At 35.4% G+C, this 6,030-nt stretch overlaps 1 long non-coding RNA gene across 1 annotated transcript; it reads left to right on the top strand.

Moving 5' to 3' along the window:
• Window positions 1–1,190: 1,190 nt before the first annotated feature.
• On the top strand, window positions 1,191–4,001 carry LOC137487510 (uncharacterized). The gene is made up of 6 exons (XR_015507136.1): window positions 1,191–1,246; window positions 1,565–1,671; window positions 2,618–2,744; window positions 2,920–3,005; window positions 3,314–3,356; window positions 3,454–4,001. It is a non-coding gene; the product is annotated as an uncharacterized LOC137487510 (long non-coding RNA).
• The last annotated feature ends 2,029 nt before the right edge of the window (window positions 4,002–6,030 follow it).

The raw sequence follows: 6,030 nt of genomic DNA, 5'->3' as shown, positions 1-6,030 counted from the left end.
TATTTTTTTTAATTAATGATAACAGTTAATGCGCAAGACATGTTTACCGCGATTTGTTGCTATTTTCAATTTTCTCGTTTTCTGCCAGGTTGTTTAAATAGTAAATCCATTTGGTCCACTTTGTGAACTCATAGAACATGTTAATTGTGCTCCTTAATTGCTTATATTTATTTAATTTATATTTAATTTATATTTATTTATATTTATTTTGTTCAAAAAAAGCTTAGATTTGTCCACCTGTCTTGGTTTTGGACTATGGGGCATAGGATGTGTATTTGGGTAAAACTCCATTGTTTGACCACACTTTGTTATTATTGTTCTTTTATTCGTTTGCTTGAACTTAATTTAGAAATAGTTTTAAAACAAATCTTTGCGCTTCACAAGCAAAATTAATCATGCAGGCTAATGGATGTCTGTGCGTACAACACTGTTTCCTTATCTTTGAAAGAGAAAGATGAAGTAAAGAGGAATGGAGGAGGCTCATTCTTTATCCTCGCGCTGCAGATAGTCTGTTTAACTGTTGTCTCGCTAGTGACTCTTAAAAGGAATGGGAGATGAGACCCTGATTGGTTTATTCTCAAAACACACCCACAACTCATTAAGAGAATAAGCACAACCCTGTTAGACCAGGCGATGCTGCACAGACCGTATTTTTCTGTCCTTAAAATAGCAAAAGTTGATTCGGACAAGCCCTTAATGCTTTTGCACCATACACTTTAGACTTTGCGCTTAGATCATTAAAGTAGAGCCCCCACTTTTTCATTAATAAACAGAAATTGAAGGAAAAATAAACAGGGGCTTATAATTCAGAGGGGCAAATGATTCTGACTTCAACTGTGTATACACACACACACACACACACACACACACACACACACACACACACACACACACACACACACACACACACACACACACACACACACAGTTGAAGTCCTCCTTCTTCTGGAGTGTCTTATTTGTTTTATTTCTGCTAGAATAAAACTTACCCTAACTACACAGCAAATTCATCTGAGTTAAATTCTCGGTGTTGAAGCATTTCAGAGTAAAGTGTTGACGTTAAAGAGTTAAATTTTGATAAATGAATATAATTAGAGTTAGAATTGATTTTATTCAGTGCGAAATCAAGGAGTTATCTTTTCAACACTTGGTGGTGTTATTTCCAACATCCGGGAATTCATGCAGCCCCAGTCACTGAAGAATTTTCCAGACGCCATTTTCCATCTGAGGTTTAGAACAGCAACTGGTGAGTCAAACTACCTAAATGTTGGTATTTTACTGACTTTCTTTAAGGAAATACAGTTGTAAACATTGTTAAGTTAATAACTTTAGAATGGAGTGACAATTTTAATCTTCTGCGGTTCATTCATGGTCGTTTGTGTATCTAGCTTAACTGCATTACTATTCACTTCTTTTCAAGAATGTTTTTATATATGCTCACGCATTCATAGTGCATAAAAACATCAAATGTACATGTTCAACACATTTCTGTCACGCTTAATGCCATTTTGTGCGTTGTTACCCATCTGTAAAATAAAATCGACACTTCCCCTTTAATTCAAAGCAAACTAGCGAGGGAATCCCCGGAGCAGCCTAGCCTACTCTGCCTGGATGCTAACGGCAACACAGGACGGTTTCCATACGCTCTGGAGAATTTCTAAAACATATCTGGTGAGTAAATGAACATATGCTTAACGTTACTTGTAAAAGGCTTCCTGACTAAAACATATGATTGTTTGTTATTCGTGTACGTTAATTTGGTTATTTTAAACACCGCAGCCCTTTTAAACTGGTTCATTCATAGACTTGCGTGATAACGTACGCTTGAATTATATTAAGCGTTGACAACCATTAAAGTCGGAATGTTAACATTAATGTCTTTAAATGACCGCGTTTGCACTTTCTCAGACATTTAAGGTTACAGAAGTCTCCCGGAATTTGCGGGACTAACGTAACGTTATCCTGCAAATGCACAGAGACTCCCAGATGCCCAAGTAGATGCCCGCAAATGAATGATAATCTCCCGGAAATCGCGCGTCACCCGCCCGGTCATTAAACACTTTGCACACCCCTCTCCACCGCATCCCTCCCAGCTCTTCAGGTACGTCGCGCGCAAGTCACCCCCACCGCTCTTCAGGTACGTCGCGCGCAACTCATCCCATTGCTCTTCAGGTTCTCATCTCTCCCGCTACCTCCCGCAAATCAACTCTGTATCCCCCGAAAATTACTTTTCCCAACTCGGGATGTCTGACGTTAGTAAGTTAGGCTATTTATGTAGTCAGGAACATCTTAGTCAAGCTTTTTTCTCCCGCATGATATTGTGCTTAAAACTATAGGCTAAACTTAGCATGTACTGTACACAACATTTCCGTTTTATTAAAGACAATTTAGTGCGTTGTAAACAGCCACCTGTCTGTAAAATTAATCAACTGATTCATATTTGAGCAGCCTAATGATGATACAGGTTTGATTTGTAGATTTATTATCAATAATCAACATCTGAATCAAAAGATATCTGAAAAAGTGTGAGGCATACTTTGTGATGTTCATCTCTCCTTTTTATCTGAAGGTTATGCATATGTGTTAAATACAAATTTTTTGTTGTTTTTTTTAACAGCCACAGTTCTCTATACAATAACACAAGACCCTGTGACGGTGGCTGATTAGAGACGGATGGTGTATTTCCAGAGTTGGTGAAATGACCAAGCACACCTTCTTTGTCATATGTGGTGATAATAATGAAGGTATGTTTGATAAAGTTCTGTATTTGTTTCACATAAGCTGAGAGGGTATTAGAGCATTAAAGAATAATGAATGACATGAAGGTGATAAGTTTTGTATTGTGGGTGAACTATTACTTAAATAATGTTTTGCTCTTTACTTTGCACTTTTCCTCTTCTGCTTATCCTAATATTTTAGATTATATTTAGACCTGAAACATCTGCTAGACTCCAGTAAAGGTGGCGTCAATACTGGACCTAAAAGGGCCTAACAATTTGATTCTGGTAAAGAAACATGCACATGCGCACACACGCACGCACGCACACGCTTACAGAAAACTGTTGTTTATGAAGTTTATGAATATTTTTTACACTGTGGCCAATATTTTGGGGAAGTCAGCATCACTAAATGATATAAAAGATTTTAAGCTCCTCTAAATTTTGCTCCAAGTGTTGTGTTAAATTCAGGATTCTGGACAGACAGCTGCCTGTTTTTCCAGTTCTAGTCATAGTGGTTAACCTAATTGTTTTTGGAGATCCAACAGTGATATATGTGTTTTTTCTACTTTTCCATATCCTGTCCCCTCAACCAGCTGGGAGAGTCAAGTTGTGGATCATCATGAAGATTTTCAAAAGGTGAGTTTAGATTTCTTGAATGTTTTATTTACTTTAAATGTTCTTTTAAATTTATCATAGAATTTGATTGCAATTTGTTTTCAAACATTTTTCTTAGTCATGCTGGAGTCTTGAAGAGTTCTTAGATGAGCATCACCCTACAGTATATCCGTGCATCAGGAACCACTAGACGAGCGATCAGCAGCTACTACATCGTCATGGATAAAAAGGTCATCCTGTGGCTGGGAAGCACTTCATTCACAGGACATGCTTGATGAGATTTCCTAGCTCCAGTTTGTTTTCACACAAGTTTACAGCATTTATACCTTAATTTAAACTGCTGTGTTTGATATGGAGGACCAAGGAAACACCCGAAGTGAAAGATTTGCACGCCAAGTTGTTTAAAATGTAATTTCACAAGAAAACTATGAGTTCAGGAGTAAACTATGAGTGACGCTATATTGAACTTTCAAATTGCTCTGATAACACATCAAGTTTGGACCAAAGGACTGAAACAGCCTTTTTGAGCACTGGTCATACATATTTTGTTGATACTGTCTGTACTAATAAAAGATTTAAAGCATATTTGACATTGTTGCATTTTAAAAACTGAATGAATTGTTGAAGTGGTGAATGTTTTCAAATAAAATGTTTTTTCTTTTGTAATTTACAGTCTATTTGACCTTTTTACCATATTTACACTCAAGAGAGTTGAATAAAATAAATATATTACACTAGGCGGTGTTAAATATAGTTACATTTTTTAACTCTGCCCAGAGTTAAAATTAACCCTTACTTCGGTGTCAATGTGCCAACCCTTTTGAAAGTGTTGATTTAACTCTGTTTTGAGTGGACCCCATGAGACACTTTCAAAGTGTTGAAATTAACACCCATAGAGTTGTTTTGGGTCCCCATATTTTGCTGTGTAGTCAACCTAATTTAAATGTGACTTTAAGCTGAATATTAGCAACTTGAAAAACATCTAGTAAAATATTATTTACTGTAATCATGGCAAGGATAAAATAAATCAGTTATTGGAAATGAGTTATTAAAAGTATTATGTTTAGAAATGTGTTGGAAAAAAATCTTCTTTCCATTAAACAGAGATTGGGAAAAATATTCAGGAGGGCTAATAATTTGAACTTCAACTGTATATATCAAACAATTAATAAAAATATCAATAGTTTGAGCTAAAAGTGGAAGATTCTGAAAACCGTGAGTGACTAACTGCAGCCCCAGGTCATGTGGTGCAGTGTGATTTCCTTGACATGCCGGTATAATTGTATAATGTAACGAGTAAAACATTTGATCAGCTGTTGAAGAGACTCTGTCACTGGTATGAGAGCTGAAGTCAGTCTCTGTCCTCACAGCTGTTCACACACACATATGGACAGCCTGACCTTGAGCTGGACAAATGTACATGGAGCTTTAGACTCAAAATACCTGCTTAATATCGTCATAATTAAATACACTGTAAAAAGCAATTAGTTACTTTACTTAAAAAAAAAGTGAGTGGAAAAAAAGTGAGACCTCATATTGGTCCATTAATTAATAGATTTACTTACACAATCAGCCAATGAACAATACATTTACTACAGTATTTACTCATCTTTGTTATCTTGTTAACTTTCTTTGTTAATGAAAAAGTAATTTATCGTTAGTTCTTATTAACTCACAATGCATTAGCTAACTAATAACTTATGAACACTACAATTAATTGTTACAATTATTTATATTTTTAGCAATAAATCACATCTTAAAAACAAACTTTTTTTTTTTTGATCTGTAAACTAACTTGCACAAATTAATTGTTCACATAAACAATGTGTGCTAGCAAAGTAAACATCGTAAATTTGGACTTGGGAAGGTATTGAGTGTCAGTCCGTCTCTGCTGTGTGAAATGTCCAATGTTTCTGTCACAGCTCCATCACTGTGACCCTGTGCACTCAAACTGTGGTTTACAGACCTCTTCCTGAGCTGCAGACCTGCATTAATCACGGTTGTGTTTGGCTTCTGTCTGAAAGGCCAGAGCTGCGGCCGGAGAGGTTAATGAGGGTCAGAGAATGGAGGATTTTTTTTCCAAGGACTTTCTCAAACGTGTCACAGCACCAGTCTATTATGATCGATGAAATTTCCAGTGCACCGTACACACTTTTTTTTGTTTATATTTGTAATAGTTGACATCAAAAACAATTGAAAAGATTTTGATTATTTTTGTTTCGGTAGCATTTGTTTAATAGAAGCCATTTTGTTTTGTGGTGTCTCATATTTGACAGAAAGAAATGTAATGTTTGAGAGTTTGATATATTGGACAATTTGAAAAATGGCAAAATTATTAACCCTCCAGTAAAATTTTAATTATTTAAGTAAAAAAATTCTTAATTAATTTTATTAATTAAATATCTAATGTATTTGCAATTTTTACAATATACAATCTTTTACTAGTTACTTTGTAAGATACTCAATTTAAACGTGCTGTATGTAAGTTTTTGAATCTTCTAAAGCATAAAAATACCATGATATGTTTACAGAGATTTTAGAAACATGCTTAGTGAACATTCTTGTTTATCTGAAAAACAATGCTGAAGTCAGATATTCTGCTTTGAAAATGTGCGTTACATGCCGGAATGTCTGTCTTTTTTTTGGTCATTTAACCCGCCCACTGCCAGTTTAGCCAATTATATTTCAGTATACC

The sequence above is a fragment of the Danio rerio genome, chromosome 14 (assembly GCF_052040795.2).
Source record: "Danio rerio strain M-AB ecotype USA chromosome 14, GRCz13ab, whole genome shotgun sequence".
NCBI classification, from domain to species: Eukaryota; Metazoa; Chordata; class Actinopteri; order Cypriniformes; family Danionidae; genus Danio; species Danio rerio.
The sequence above is the reverse complement of the archived record's forward strand: the minus strand, read 5'-3'. Positions and strand labels throughout refer to the sequence as shown.